This window comes from Hyperolius riggenbachi, chromosome 4 (genome assembly GCF_040937935.1).
Source record: "Hyperolius riggenbachi isolate aHypRig1 chromosome 4, aHypRig1.pri, whole genome shotgun sequence".
Lineage (NCBI taxonomy): Eukaryota > Metazoa > Chordata > Amphibia > Anura > Hyperoliidae > Hyperolius > Hyperolius riggenbachi.
This window is the reverse complement of record NC_090649.1, coordinates 75,443,469-75,460,412: the sequence shown is the minus strand read 5'-3', so window position 1 is coordinate 75,460,412 and position 16,944 is coordinate 75,443,469. Positions and strand designations below refer to the sequence as shown.

At 46.7% G+C, this 16,944-nt stretch overlaps 1 protein-coding gene across 1 annotated transcript in view; it reads right to left on the bottom strand.

Moving 5' to 3' along the window:
• TDRD15 (tudor domain containing 15) overlaps positions 1-11,195 on the bottom strand; it is a 33,492-nt gene extending 22,297 nt beyond the window's left edge. The window contains exons 1-2 of the mRNA XM_068280219.1: positions 11,111-11,195; positions 6,090-6,145 (exon numbers count right to left, since the gene is read on the bottom strand). The gene's annotated coding sequence lies outside the window, so the exon portion shown is untranslated. The remainder of the gene's footprint in view (positions 1-6,089; positions 6,146-11,110) is intronic.
• Positions 11,196-16,944: the final 5,749 nt, after the last annotated feature.

The window sequence follows — 16,944 nt, the reverse complement described above, 5'->3', positions numbered from 1 at the left end:
ACACTTATGATGGTATCCATACATCCAGGGCTGTGGAGTCGGTACAAAAATCATCCAGCTTACTCCTCAGTTTATGAAACCACCGACTCAGACTCCAGGTACCCAAAACTTACTCCAACTCCTGGCATCTGGCAGGCCGACTGACCAATATACAGATGTCTGTATGATCAGAGAGGGATCTGTTGGTCTTCATAAACCAAAGGCCGAATCCTGATCGATTTCATCATGAATTGGCCTTGTGATGCCACCTCGACATCCCCGGCCACGGAATGCAGACACAGCGGACGCTGGACTGGTAAAGTATTAAAGCGGTATTGTCACCATAAAAATCTAATTTCAACAGCAACTGGTTTTAGTATATTAAGTGATAAGGATGCTAATCCTGCATTCAAAACTTTTTTCTGCCATTATGGTTTGGAGTTATTACATACTATAGGAGCACTGGCCCTAGTGCCAAAATGTTGAATGCTGGGAGTTCTTTTGAATGCTGGGAGTTCTTTTTATCTATAATATATTCCTCCTCTTCCATTTATTTCCCTGCCTAGCTGATCACTTGTGTTTACAAGCAAGGCTGGGGTGACTCAGTGATTGGATGTGTAAATAAAAAAAAAGACTCTGGGAGGAGGGCAGCTAATGAATACACAATGAGCAAGAGAAGGGAGGGGGGAAACAAGAGTCAGGGAGGAGATGATGTCAGCATTAGCTTGGCAAGATGGCCACTGCTTAGAAAAGGATTTTCTGTTTTTCCTTTGTAAAATTCACAGGAATCATTATGTGGATAGCACAATACATCTGTTATGTAAGTAGAGGTAGTATTTATCTACTTATATATGTGTTTTTTATTTCTAGGTTAGCATGGGTGTCGCTTGTTCTTTAACCTCCTGAGCGGTATGCCTGACATAGTGTCTATGGAAGTCTATGGAGGTGGGGTGGGGGGATCGTAAATGACATCATGACATCACCTACATCATGCGCAGTCACAATCCTCCCTATAGAGAAGACCGGAGCTGTGCAGAGAGGCTGCGACGATCGCTGGAGCCAGCCTGGGTAATGTATAAGTGGGGGGATCGGGGGTGCTGGCCACCTATACTAGCTAAACCTTTTCCAGCCATTACATCTAACAGACTATTCCTGGGGGACACCTGAGGCTAGCGAGCGTCGGACATACCGCTCAGGGGGTTAATGCTTTACCAGTCCAACGTCCACCGCTGTGTCTGCATTCCTCTTCTACGTTCACCTCTCATGTGGTTATCAGTGTACTGTACACATCAGTGTTCTCCCCAGGCTCTTTTAGCCGGGTGCAGCCAGAGGTTTCCGTCACGCTCATCATCATTACCGCACAGTGTTACCGTCGAGAACCCAGTCAGCCTGAGAATTTCCAGCATGTCCTATCGATACATGCAGGGCTGTGGAGTCCAGGGCTGTGGAGTTGGTACAAAAATCCACCGACTCTTCAGTTTAGGATTCCTCCGACTCCTCTAATTTGCATATTACAATCTTGTTGATTGAAAGTATGTAACATGAAAATCGTCGCATAACTGCCAACGCTTAGGAATTTTAAAGGACAACTGAAGTGAGAAGGATATAGAGACTGCCATATTTATTCCCTTTAGTCAGACTAAAACTAGTCCTAAATAAGAGTACTTGTAAAAGGTAAAGACCAGAATAAAGAATATCTATCAGGCCCGAAGCAATGTAACTGTGGGTACATGTAAGTGTGATGTGCAGGTACTCAGCAGGGGAATGAGGCGATTCTTCCTCTATTACACATTCTTCATGCACAATCTGAACCAGGATTATGGGTGACAGACAACACCTCTGTGTTCAATGTGCACAACATTCTCAGTGGATTCCCTGCAGCTCTGTGGAGAGTGCATATGTAGAGTATAGTACTACTGTGTAACAAAGGAAACCTGAGACAGATGAAATTAAAGTTTTATACATACCTGGGGCTTCCTCCAGCCCCCTTCAGGCTAATCAGTCCCTCACTGTCGTCCTCCACCACCTGGATCTTCTGCTATGAGTCCAGGTACTTGAGCCAGTCTGGCGTAGTGCGCATGCACACACTTCGCCACCGGGAGCGTACTACACCTGCGCAGCACTATTGCGCAGGTGCAGAAGGCTCCTGGCTGTGGATGCAGCCGGACTGCGCTGACTGGCTGAATTACCAGGACTCATAGCAGAAGATCCAGGTGGTGGAGGTGGACAGCGAGGGACTGATTAGTCTGAAGGGGGATGGAAGAAGCCCCAGGTATGTATAAAACTTTTATTTTCATCCTTCTCAGGTACCATTTAATTCGTAGTCACCAAACCAAATTTTAACATATCAAATTATTTGATTTCATGAGCAAAGAGAGTGCGTACATTTGCATAAATCAGCATCAACGCAGAATTATTTCCATGTTATTGACCATCTCTATTAGTGACACGGCTACACATCAGGCTTTATACTTACAGCATAGATGTTATTTAGTATATATTGAGATATTCCTGTGTACACATCATATATACAGTCACAATCAGATGTGTATATCTGACTTTAAAAATATAGGGACTGCTTTATTGAAGCAGCACAAGTAACTAATTTTGATAGGTTTATTTCATTGTTGTGGACTAAGCACAGCTATTACTGTATGTATAAATAATTTGTGATGACTATTATCTGAGAAATAGAACATTTTATCATATTTTTTATTTTAATTACAGTTTAAATTCATTAGAAGTCGGTGCATTTTTTCCAAACTCCGACTCCAGGCACCCAACATTGCCCCGACTCCAACTCCACAGCCCTGGTGGAGTCGGAACAAAAATCTTCAGACTCCAACTCCGACTCCTCTGTTTATGAAACCACGACTCCAACTCCAACTCCGGGTACCCAAAATGGCCCAGACTCCGACTCCTTAGTCTAATACTTAACAGGGCTGTGGATTTTGTACAAAAATCATCCGACTCAGACTCCTCAGTTTATGAAATCAACGACTCCACCTCCGACTCGGGGTGCCCAAAATTGCCCCGACTCCGACTCCACAGCCCTTGATACATGCAACTAATTTCAGACCAAAATTGGTTGCATCAGAGATCGGGCAGGCTTTTGGCGGTACTGATTTTTATCCTATTCAGTAATAATTATCAAATCGGATGGTGATGACCTTTAGTGATGTTTGGGCAGACCAACAGCAAGAAATCCATTAGGAACCAGCCTAGCAACGCCACCTGCCTGGCTGCCCCCCCCCCCCCATGTAAATGTATCATCGTCCCCAACCCCCCTTCCCCATGTAAAATCTAATCTGTCCCACTGACTCTCAGCCTCCTCAGTCATCCCAGTGTCTGACTTCGGGCACACCTGGTGCCACAGAGGGTGACGGTGGAGGAGGCTAGAAGTGGCGGCAGCAGGACAGGTGAGATTTTAAACAGCACGACGCCCTTGGATGGGGTTAGGGTGACATTTACACTTGGCTAGATAACATAGAACGCCGTTACCAAAGCAACTGAGAATGAGGACTTTCGACCTTTCCGGCATGTCCAATCAATATTTCTTATTTCTTGCAATTTTTCAAATTGCCCTGCAGTATTTTTTTTTCTGAGTGTGATGTGCAATTTGCATTTAAAGCAAGTTAAAGTGGACTTGAATTCTTGTACATGATACAAGGAAAACATTGAGAAATGCATCTTGTATTTATTTACAGAGTTCAGCCTGTCTAATTCCCCCTCATCTAAGATAAGCTCATTTGAAAGCACAGGATTTTAACAATATGTCTGCTTCCGTGAAAGCAGGACTTGTATCAGCTGTAACAAAGAAATGTTTTTCTGTAAAGGTTATTATGATGTTGCGTATCTTTTAGAGCCGAGAGGAAGTTCTGAGTTCAGGTCCGCTTTAATGGACCACAATTGCGAAAAATTGAAAATACATGTGTATGCATACTTTTAAGTACATTTCTCCCAGAGTAAAATGCACATACAGTAGGTAGTAAAAATCTCGCAGCTCTGACAAGTTTAAGACAAGTACATCTCCTCTTGGGAGATACTCAATATTTCCTTTATTTGATACAAAATAATTCCATGGAGTGGATCTTCTATACAAAGATGCCAACCAGCCTTTCCACTAATTTGCGCATTATTTTGGCAGCTGGACTGAGCAACTGCCATTCAGTAAGTGCTTTTGTAAATAAAAAATACCCCGAGAATGCCCCCATGAATTAGTCCAAATTAGCCACCAAGTAAAATAAAACTTTAAAATGATAAAACTAATAAATGAATAAAACTATTAGGCTGCAGAGCCAAATGTCTCCAGCCGCTGGGGAAAGAACTGTGCCTTCCACAGCCTAGCAGGGTATGCAGAGTGGTGCAGGGAGCTTTTATAGTTACCTGTTCCGCACACAGGATTGGCCTTCCTCTCTTCATCCACCTGCGGCGCTGCACTCCCAGCATCCTCTTCTGACCACATGGTATTACATGTGATCGGGGCTCAGAGGATAGTGTCATGTGTGCAGCACCACCTGGTGGTGGAAGAGGGGTAATGGGAGAGACCCTACCTATAGCATAATAAAGAGGACAGCGGGAGTGCAGCGCCGCGGGTGGATGAAGAGGAGAAGCTGATCCAGGTAAAATATAAAATCGCTCCCTGCGCCGCTCTGCATGACCTCAGTAGGCAGAATAACTAGCTCTGCTGGCTGAAATATTTTGTTTGAAGATGCTAACGGGTTGAACATACTGGGGATCTTATGGATTTCGCACAGTGAGGTTGCATTTCCACTGGGGTGCTGTTTCCAATACAGCAGGGCTGTGGAGACTGGAGTCGGAGCAATTTTGGGTACCTGGAGTCGGTGGTTTCAATAAACTGAGGAGTCAGAGTCGGATGATTTTTAAACCAAATCCATAGCCTTTGTAAAAATTAGACTAAGGAGCCGGAGCTATTTTGGGTACCTGGAGTCAGATGATTTTTGTTTCAACTCCACAGCCCTAATAAGTATTAGACTAAGGAGTCAGAGTTGTCGGAGCAATTTTGGGTACCTGGAGTCTCAGTCAGTGGTTTCATAAACTGAGGAGTCGGATGACTTTAGTACCGACTCCACAGCCCTGCAAAACAGACTTGGCACCCGTGCTGATGAGAATTTGCACCCGGATTGTTATAGCTGAGCCATGCACGCTATGGGGATGTGGATGCATTCTGCAAAAAACTGCAGCATGAATCTTTCCCCCCCCCCCCCCATGACGCGGGTGCAGCCTATCGAATTTTGCATCCAAAATAGTGTGTGGAAAACGACTGCAATTTGTGTATAGTGGAAACACTGTCTTACAAATCAGCACAGGAGCATAAAAGATAACATTGCTCCGGCATGTCTATCACATACACTGTCTCCAGTCTTTAACAACCACTAGGGGTCACTAGTCTGCAGCAAAAAGGGCCAAAACCTAGACAACCAAAACCGATCAACAAGTAATGCCTGTGAAGTTTTCTTCAAGATAGTAGAACATCGCTTCCCTTCTGTCTGCTTTTTGCTGCCACACCACATTGGCAGCCATTATTGACTTATATAGTGTCATCCTCTGTGGTAAATGTAAAGATAAACACATGGGTGGACAATACAGAGGTGTTATACAGCATAAAATGAAACATACTGTACATCTGACAAAACATACAATAGATATAGAAAAGTCACTCGCACACAAAAAAAAAATTCAAATATCGGTGGACCCACCTTTTACTTTAAAGGACAACTGTAGCGAGAGGTATGTGGAGGCTGCCATATCTATTTCCTTTTCAGCAATACCAGTTGCCTCGCTATTGTGCGGATCCTCTGCCTCTCATACGTTCAGCCATAGCCCCTGAACAAGCATGCAGCAGATCAGGTGTTTGACATTATTTTCAGATCAGAAGCTGCATGCTTGTTTCTGGTGTGTGGGTTCAGACACTACTGCAGGGCTGCCAGGCAACTGGTATTGTTTAAAAGGAAATAAATATGGCAGCCTCCATATAACTCTCACTACAATTGTCCTTTAAAGGGAGCCAGACGTGAAAGGGATATGGAAGCTGACCATTATTTAACTTAGAACAATATATTTTTCTTCCTGAAAGGAATTAGGCTTACCTACTGGAGTTTGTGACCAGGAGATGAGCTGTCGGGATGTTAAATTCTAGTTACACCTACAAAGAAAAAACATATATATGAACCATATTACTGCACTGAGTAGGAAAATTAAACCTTCATTTAAATCCAAACTCCAGACACGAATAATCTCCTAATGCTCTGTGGGGACTAATGCTGGGAATACACATTTCGTTTTTGCCTTCGTTTTAGCCTTCGTTTCGATTGTGCCTTTTGTCCTTTTCGTTCCCGAAATAATCGAACGTACGGTTAATATCACCACCCACGGTTTCGTTTTTTTTTTCGATTCTGATGGTTTCGTTTTTCCAATGATCGAAGGCTGCAAAGAAACGAAACGAAAATCCCTTTTTACAGGGATGGACTAACATAAACGAATATATAATCGATCTGAACAGCCATCAAGCCTACCAATGGCTCGATTAGATGGATAAAGAGAGATAATATCAAACATGTTCGATCACTAGTCGTTCGTTTTTGGGGTCTATTAATCGAAACTATAATGAGATTATGACTATTTTCACATACGTTTAAAACACTCGATTCGTTTACTGAACGAATCGAAGGCTAAAACGAAGGCAAAAACGAAACGTGTATTCCCAGCATAACAGCTTCCCGAATAAGTCCATGAAGTGATAAGTGGCAGGAGCAGATAAAACGTGTGAATGTATTGTCCCAATCCTACCTACATCTAGCCTGTGTTCTTTTTCACTGTGAAGGTGGCGATACATCAAGCGACTTGGAGGCCGATCAACCACCAACTCAATTATTGTTCGCCGGCGTTCGCCTGCCGCTGTACATTTTTGGTCATCCATTCTTCCTGATTAATGGTTTCCTGCGTGATCCCAGCTACGCATGTAAGGTAACGCACGCCTTATGGTACACTTGTGCCGCTGGGGTCCTGCAAGTAACCAATAATCAGTTAGTAGGAGCCAACCAGGAAGTACAGAAGTGATGATGTATAGGGGCAGGCGGCTGCAATATACAGTAAACTCCCGGAGAAGAGGATCGCGTGTGGAGCTGCAGGACAGGAGTGAGGGTAAGAGGAGTGCAGCGGCAGGATCTGATTAGTATATTCCAATGGCCATAATACCGTAGCTTCTGAATATAAGACGAACACCCCCCCCCCCTCCCCTCCGATTTTGGGGAACAAAAAGTGTCTTATATTCCAAAAAAATATAGTACTTGCCTAAAAAGAGGAGAGTCCCGGGGTGAGGCATTTTTTGGATTTCGGATGCGTTTCTGCCTCAATCTTAAGTATAGGAAAACCGCAAACCGCTCTGAAAAACGCCTGTTCAGAACGGTTTTGCCGGTGTTTTTGTTACAGAAGCTGTTCAGTAACAGCTTTACTGTAACAATATATGAAATCTACAACACCAAAACCGCTACACAAAACCGCAAACCGCTAGCTGAAACGCTACAGAAAAAAGAAGAAAAAGTGTTTCAAAATCTGCTAGCATTTTGCGGATCTGCTAGCGGTTTTTGGTGTGCACCAGGCCTTAGTTTGGAAACCAGCGAATGACTGCTTTCTGCCTTCCATGTGGATGGGTGGTGCCAGCACTGCTATTCTATATGCAGCCACCAATATTTAAAGATGTAGCTGACCGCATCTATAAGTGATACAATTTGTGTGTGGGGGGCCGGTCATTAAAAAAAGCCTCAGGGGGCCGCATTCGGCCCGTGGGCCTTAGTTTGAGGACCACTGCTATAGAGGCTTCCCACAGCATCCCTCTGTCCACCATTGCTGCTCGTGGACCCTCCAAAGTCAAGGATCATTCTGACATGTGTATTTGTGGTTTTGTATGATTTAGTAGATAATCTGCCTTTTCTTATGGGAGAAAAAAAACAGTATCTTTAAAAAAAAAAAAAAAAAAAAAAAAAAAACATGGCAACTGCATGCATTTTCCCCATAGGAAAGCATTGCATGTAGTATAGTGGAAGATCCAACACATTTCAAAATGGTTGATTACAAATAGCAGAGAGCTGCAATTTACAATGTGGCCCATAGACTTTCAAGGGCAGTGTCCTCCACAGAATTTTTTTCCAGCAGGGTGGCATGAAAATGTAGCAGGGCGGGGCAAGATAAGAGAATGCAGGGCCGGTGCTTCTGTGTGCAACTCTGCTTACAGCATAGGACGAGGTGAGCTGATAACAGCCGGGTGCTGACCAAAACTAGCCCCAGGTTAGTAAAATATGTTTGTTATTTACTCACCCCGTGTGTCCTTTAACTCCGTTCCGACCGCCTAACGCCGATAAGCGTCTGGAAGGGTGGCAGTCCCAGGTCTAGCTAATGACGAAAGGCGTCAAGTCCTGGGGCAGGAATTTACATGGGATCGTGTTTGCCGAGGCGCACGCATCCCCGCTGAGTGGCGGAGCTCCGTGATCAGCCTGCCAAGCTGTGATCTTGCAGGCTGTTAAATATAAAAAAAAAACAAAAAAAAAAAAACAGAAAAAAATGGTTTGTTTACATTTGTACAACGCTGCAATCTAGTGCAGTGCTGTACAGGGGACAATTAGCTGTCCCTCCGAGCGGCTTTCTTTGAAATCCCTCTCATAGGCTGATGTCTATGAGAGGTGGAAAAGTCATCTGCCGATCGCAGACTGGCGACAATTTAGGAGGGGGGGGGGGGGGGTTAACTAGTAATAAAAAAAAAAAAAAAAACAACTAATGATCACAGCAGCAATCACAGCCCATCAACAGAGAGCTCTGTTGGTGGGTCAAAAGTGGGGAGAGAATCATTTGTGTGCTCAGTGTTTTGGCTCTGCAGCGAGCTTTTAAAGCTGCAGTGGCCTGACTTGTAAAAAAAAAAAAAAAAAATATCGCCTGGTCACTAGGGGGTGTAAGCCTATGGTCCTCATGCGGTTTAAGGACTTCCAAGGTGAAGGAGGTAATCCAGATTTTACTCAGCTGGGACTTTTCCCAGCCCATAGTAGCCATCCGAGTCCCTCGCCGCAGCCCTTCATGTTGCCCTGGTTTCCGCAGGTAAAAATCACGACCCCGCCGGCGGGTCTTCTACGAATACCTGCATGTTCACGTCATCTGGCGCAGAAGACTCGACCCGCCGGCGGGGTTGCGATCTTTACCGGCAGCCAGCAGAAACCTGGAGGACCGGGGCTGAGGCGAGGGACTCAGATGGCTACAATGGGCTGGGAGAAGCCCCAGGTGAGTAAAATCTGTTTTACCCCCTTCGCCTCGGAAGTCCTTTAACGTGTATCAGAGATGGGAACTTGAGAAAATATTATACATACCTGGGGCTTCCTCCAGGCTTATCGATCTCTTGCCGTCCTCCTCCGCCTCCTTGTTCATCCGTACCGGCACAGGCACAGGCACAGGCACAGTCCGGCCACGCGTGATCCCCGATCTTACTCCCAGTGGTGGGATCATGCTCGAGTTGGCCCCAGACTGGAGGACTTTCAGTGGCCAATTGCAGAAGAGGATGGCGAGGGAGCGATAGGCCTGGAGGAATCCCCATATATGTATGTGTATATATGTATATATATATGTATGTATATATATATATATATATATATATATATATATATATATATATATGTATATATATATATATATATATATATATATGTATATATATATATATATATATATATATATGTATATATATGTATATATATATATATATATATATATATATATATATATATATATATATATTATTTTGTTCTTAAATCTCCATATCAGGTTTACATTAATCTGCATATATTTGCATACTGAATTTGAAGAATCAACTGAGAATGATTTGCAACGCATGGACCATCCCTGTCATTTGGTGCTAGTGTGAACCTAACCTCAATGATTTCCGCTAAACAACCTTTGCAAGCCCTGCCTACCAGTGATACTTACCTATAGAGACTCAAAAATCACTGCGCTGCACCAAAACAGCTTCCGTAATCAATCTCAGGCACTACTTACCAGGGCTGTGGAGTCGGAGCAATTTTGGGTACCTGGAGTCGGTGGTGAGTCAGAGTTGGATGATTTTTGTACTGACTCCACAGCCCTGCTACTTGCATTGGGGATCATGAAACACTGATGAAATTACTATTACTAGCATTTTGCAGAGTGAATTTTTTTTTCACTAAACAATATTCACAGTTTTTTTTTTTTTTTAAACACTGGACCGGAAACTCATCAAAACTGCAAAAAGGCCATGCATGCACTGTGTGTGCACTTTTCCAAAAATCGCTGGCGATCGCTGCAGCGTGATCAATGCCATATACTAGACGTCACACCGTCCCTTTTCAAAATGCCAGCGTTTCAAAGCGCTGCGGAAATCACTAGGAAAGCCCCCAGTGTGAATGGCCCATCAGACCTGGCTGCAGGTGACTGGTACACTTGGGGAACATGGCTGTCTGCAGGTGACTGGTACACTTTGGGGACATGGCTGTCTGCAGGTGACTGGTACACTTGGAGGATATGGCTGTCTGCAGGTGACTGGTACACTTGGAGGATATGGCTGTCTGCAGGTGACTGGTACACTTGGAGGATATGGCTGTCTGCAGGTGACTGGTACACTTGGAGGATATGGCTGTCTGCAGGTGACTGGTACACTTGGAGAATATGGCTGTCTGCAGGTGACTGGTACACTTGGAGAATATGGCTGTCTGCAGGTGACTGGTACACTTGGAGGATATGGTTGTCTGTCTGCAGGTGACTGGTACACTTGGAGGACATGGCTGTCTGCAGGTGATTGGTACACTTGGAGGACATGGCTGTCTGCAGGTGATTGGTACACTTGGAGGACATGGATGTCTGCAGGTGATTGGTACACTTGGAGGACATGGCTGTCTGCAGGTGACTGGTACACTTGGAGGACATGGATGTCTGCAGGTGACTGGTACACTTGGAGGATATGGTTGTCTGCAGGTGACTGGTACACTATGGCTGTGACTTCCCTGCTATGTAAGCCATGCTTCCCCCCCCCCCCCCCCCCCCCACACACACACACCACGTCACATCTACATTGCCACACGATGAAGTAATACATTACCGGCACGAGAATAGTCACGTGACATCCGACACGCACACCACAGCCACGGCGTGTCCTCTCCGCGCCACCACACCGCGCTTCCCGGATGACATGCGCAGTAGAGGAAAGGCATGGGCGCCTGCGCACATCAGGGAAAAAGACCGGCTGGCCCAATACTGTTGGGGGGAGGGGGGCGTGAGTTGCAGAAAGTTCGAACTTCTGTGCGGCAGACACGCGGCTTGTAGAATGTCTTCTCTCCCGCGCTCACTGGGGTCTGTCTATAGCAGTAGCAGTAGAGACAAGCACAGTAGCCTGATATCTTTATAAATTCAGCCGAGGCTGAATGGAACTTCTCTTCAAATCAGATTTCGGAGTAAAAACCCCAACAAAGCAGAGACGTGCACATGTACATGAACGTCTGTGGACACTAAAGTGCAGTTTGTCCAAGTTGATAGCATTCGAGCTGAGAGCCTCTGTTAACCTCCCTGGCGGTACGCAGATTCAGTGGCTGCATCCGCTGGAGGGATTTTTTTTTAATGTAAAAGTTTTTTTGGGTACTTATCCGTTAGCCGGGCGCATCTTCTAGGTGGCGACAAAACACCAGAGTTACATCTTTCCCTACTATCCATGTCGGCCTGGAGGGGGAATAGTAATTAGCGCCACCTGCCGGATGCGCCCGGCTAACGAATAAGTACCGTTTTTTTTTTTTAGTATTTTAGCTAGCACTAGGCTAGCTGACTATGTGTCCCCGGCACCTCTGTGAACCACCCCCCCCCCCCCTATTCGCCGCCGGCTATATTTACCCGTCCGCGATCCCACGAGAGCCGCAACTTCCCAATTAGCTTCACTCGTCGCGATGGCCACGATCGGACATGACGTCATGCCCAGTTCCGATCCTCCCCATAGCAAAGCCGTGTGCTGATTGGGAGGCTGCACCATTGAGGGATCCCTGGGGGGTATGTATACCGGCGGCAATCGGAAGGCACCGGAGGGACTTGGGCCACATAGCTAGCCTAGCGCTAGCTTAACAATATGCACTTAATTTTATTTTTAAAAAATCCTCCCGGGGCGATGTGATACCCTGCGGCGGCTAGCCTGACACTGTCAGGCTTACCACCAGGGAGGTTAGGAGAACTGTAGAGAGAGGTGTATGGAGGCTGCCATATTTCCATTTAAGCAGGGGTCGAGTCCTGCGTGAACGCGGGGGGACGGCGTCCACTCACTTTTTTTGGACAGTGGATGCTGTCCCCCCTAGCACCCTGGAGGGGAGCAGCGCAGCAGAGAGGAGCATTGTGCGCAGCGTGGGAAAGGGCGGACGTTTCCCCCCCCCCCCTTCCCTCACCTTGGGGCTCCTCTCCCTGGCTCTCCCCTGGCAGCGGCATCAGTGGGCGGGACTTACTTCCTCCAGTGTTCCGGGTTGACGCTGTGCGTGCCGCTGCTCTGGTCTTCACTAGACCAGACTAGCTGCAGGAACAGCGTCCACATGCCGGAACACTGGAGGAGGTAAGTCCCGCCCACTGATGCCGCTGCCAGCCACCACCGCCGCAATCTTTATGGAGGGGAGAGCCAGGGAGAGGAGCCTCAAGGTGAGGGAAGGGGGGGGGGGAAACGTCCGCCCTTCCCTACGCTGCGCACAATGCTCTTCTCTGCTGCGCTGCGCCCCTCCAGCTGGGGGGACACCTGGCTACATATACTGGGGCCAGTATACACCTGCCTACATATACTGGGGCCACTATACACCTGCCTACATATACTGGGGCCACTATACACCTGCCTACATTTACTGGGGCCACTATACACCTGCCTACATATACTGGGCACATATACCCCTGGCTACATATACTGGGCACATAAACCCCTGGCTACATATACCCCTGGCTATATATACTGTGCACATATACACCTGGCTACATATACTGGGCACATATACACCTGGCTACATATACTGGGCACATATACCCCTGGCTACATATACTGGGCACATATACACCTGGCTACATATACTGGGCACATATACCCCTGGCTACATATACTGGGCACATATACCCCTGGCTATATATACTGGGCACATATACACCTGGCTACATATACTGGGGCCACTATTTACCTGGCTACATATACTGGGCACATATACACCTGGCTACATATACTGGGGACACCTATACACCTGGCTACATATACTGGGGACATATACACCTGGCTACATATACTGCGGACACCTATACACCTGGCTATACTGGGGACACCTATACACCTGGCTACATATACTGGGGACACCTATACACCTGGCTATACTGGGGGCACCTATACACCTGGCTATACTGGGGACACCTAGCTATACTGGGGACACCTATAGACCTGGCAACCTATTCTGGGGACATCTACCGTATATACTCGCATATAAGCCGACCCGCATATAAGCCGACCCCCCAACTTTTCCCTGAAAAAACTGGGAAAAATGATTGACCCCCATATAAGCCGGGGGTAGGAAATGCTGGATTGGTGCAGCCCCCCAGTGTGTCCCAGTATAGCTAGTATAGTGCCCAGTATAGGTAGGTAGTGTCCAGTATAGCTAGTATAGTGCCCAGTATAGCTAGTAAAGTGCCCAGTATAGCCAGTATAGTGCCCAGTATAGCGCCCAGTATGGGTAGGTAGTGCCTCAGTTTAGCTAGTATAGTGCCCAGTTTAGCTAGTATAGTGCCCCAGTATGGCTAGTAAAGTGCCCAGTTTAGCCAGTATAGTGCCCAGTTTAGTTAGTATAGTGCCCAGTTTAGCCAGTATAGTGCCCAGTTTAGTGCCCAGTTTAGCTAGTATAGTGCCCAGTTTAGCTAGTATAGTGCCCAGTTTAGCCAGTATAGTGCCCAGTTTAGCCATTATAGTGCCCAGTTTAGCTAGTATAGTGCCCAGTTTAGCCAGTATAGTGCCCAGTTTAGCCAGTATAGTGCCCAGTTTAGCTAGTATAGTGCCCAGTTTAGCCAGTATAGTGCCCAGTTTAGCCAGTATAGTGCCCAGTTTAGCTAGTATAGTGCCCAGTTTAGCTAGTATAGTGCCCAGTTTAGCCAGTATAGTGCCCCAGTTTAGCTAGTATAGTGCCCAGTTTAGCTAGTATAGTGCCCAGTTTAGCTAGTATAGTGCCCAGTTTAGCTAGTATAGTGCCCAGTTTAGCCAGTATAGTGCCCCAGTTTAGCTAGTATAGTGCCCAGTTTAGCCAATACAGTGCCCAGTTTAGCCAATATAGTGCCCAGTTTAGCTAGTATAGTGCCCAGTTTAGCCAATATAGTGCCCAGTTTAGCCAGTATAGTGCCCAGTTTAGCCAGTATAGTGCCCAGTTTAGCCAGTATAGTGCCCAGCATAGGTAGGTAGTACTCCCGGCTCCCTCCCCGCCGCTGCTATTACCTGCAGGCAGCGGCCGCTTCCTAATCCGCGTTCCTCTTCTTAAACTTTTCAGCGTGTATCACAGCAGCGCGCCCGGCGCTGCTGCTGTGACGATGCAGAGTGCAGGAAAGAGCGCGGCTCCCTATAACGGCGATCTGTATCGCCGTTACCAAGGGAACCGCTCTTTCCTGCCCCTGCATTGTCACAGCAGCAGCGCCGGGCGCGCTGCTGTGATACACGCTGAAAAGTTTAAGAAGAGGAACGCGGATTAGGAAGCGGCCGCTGCCTGCAGGTAATAGCAGCGGCGGCCGCGGGGGGAGCGGGGCGCGGAACACCCACCACCCACCACTATACCACCAGGGAAGACTCGCATGCAAGCCGACCCCCCAACTTTTGACCCCCTTTTTGGGGGTCAAAAATTCGGCTTGTATGCGAGTATATACGGTATACACTTGGCCACGTATTCTGGGAATATCTATACATCTGGCCACCTATTCTGGGGACAACTATACACATGGCTACTTATACTGGGGACACCTATAGACCTGGCTAGCTATACTGGGGGTACCTATTTTGGGAGAACTGCTGTCAGATCTGTAGTTTTGGGGAACTGCTGATGCCAGATTACGTGTATTTTGGGGAACCGCTGCCAGATTGTGTATGTTGGGGGACCACTGCTGCCAGATTACATGTATTTTGGGTGTTACGTGTATTTTGGGTGATCCACTACCAGGTTTCACGTATTTCTGGGAACTGCTTCCAGATTATGTGTATGTTGGAGGAACTGCTGCTGCCAGATTGTCTAGTTTGGGGGAACCACTGCCATATTATCTGTATTTTGGAGGAACTTCTGCCAGATTATGTGTATTTTTGGTGAAATGCTGGCAGATTACATATACTTTTTGGGGATACACTACGACAGAGCTTAAACTTCCCCTGGCAGACCTTTTATACCACTGCTAAGGCCATGTATATTTGGCCCCACCCATGACCACGCCCACGCTATGCTTAACCGCAGAGGTTTTTAGGGTGAGTCCACTCACTTCTTTTTCTAGGACTAGACCCCTGCATTTAAGCAATACCAGTTACCTGGCTATCTTGCTGATCCTCTGCCTCTAATACTTTCAGCCATAGACCCCGAACAAGCATGCAGCAGATCAGGTTTTTCTGACAATTTTGACAGATATGACAAGATTAGCTGCATGATTGTTTCTGTTGTGATTCAGACACTTATTCAGCCAAATAGATTAGCAGGGCTGCCAGGCAACTGGTATTGCTTAAAAGGAAATAAACATGGCTGCCTCCATATACCTCTCTCTACAGTTCTCCTTTAAGTCATTTTGTTCCCATCTAATATATTTTCTGAACACTTGGTGGCAGCTCTCCACACTTCTCATTACAGTGTGTGTGTGTTATTGGATAAGGTAAAGTGTCCAGATGTGCCCATTTCTATGTATATAACGTGCAATGAAAATCTACAAGCAAAAATGTGTATGCTGACGTGAGGGAATAGTGTGGTTCAAGCCTAAGGCCTCATTCACAGTGTGTTGCGGTGCTGTTTACCGCATGGCAATGCAAAGCCAGGGGTGTCAAACTCCAATACCAGTGGGCCAAAATTGAACACAGGGACCAAGTCGTGGGCCAACCTCAACGTCTAGAGGCCACCTCCCTCCCTTATGCCACGTTCACATTATCAAATGCGGATGGCCGTGTGATCAGAATGCAACGCGTACGAACGCACGTCATCTGCGTTTGCATGCGTTGCGTGGCTGATCCCATTCACTATACTGAATGGGTCAGCCACGCGTTGTGGTAAAAAATGCGCACAGCATGCGTTCGCGGACCGCACTGGTCCGGAACGCATGCAGTGTAAACATCAGACACTGCACTCTATGCACTTCTGGTGTCACGTGTTTCTGCCTCCGGCACTGTAAACGGGGCCTAAGCCTCTTATCCACGGACTGTTGATAAGCAGTGAAATGCCTCTCACAACTGCTCACTGCTGCTTGGTAACTGCTCACTGTTGCCTGGTAACTGCTTGCTAAGCACACAGTTTAACAGTCTGTGGAAAAGAGGCCTAAGGCCAGATACCCACTAGAAGCGGTTTCTAATCGCTAGTGATTTTAAAAAGCTCTTGCTAATGCAATGCTGATGGGGGATTTTTATAAAATCACATCGCTCAAGTGGGATCACTCCTATATCATTACATTAGCCAGAGTTTTCAAATCGCAAAGCGCTCAGAAAATCGCTCCTAGTGGGTTTCTGGCCATGTGAACCTCACTCACTCCTTCTATACAGTTCCCTAGGGTCTACCCCCCCCCCCCCCCCCCCCAATGCTCTCTGGTGTCTAACGCTCCTTTCTCACATATACAGCTCCCTAAATGTCTAGTGACCCCACTCCCTCCCTCACACAGTTCCCCCAGTGTCTAGTGGTCCCCCCTCACACCCCTAAACAGTTCCTTGGTGTCTAGTGCTTTATC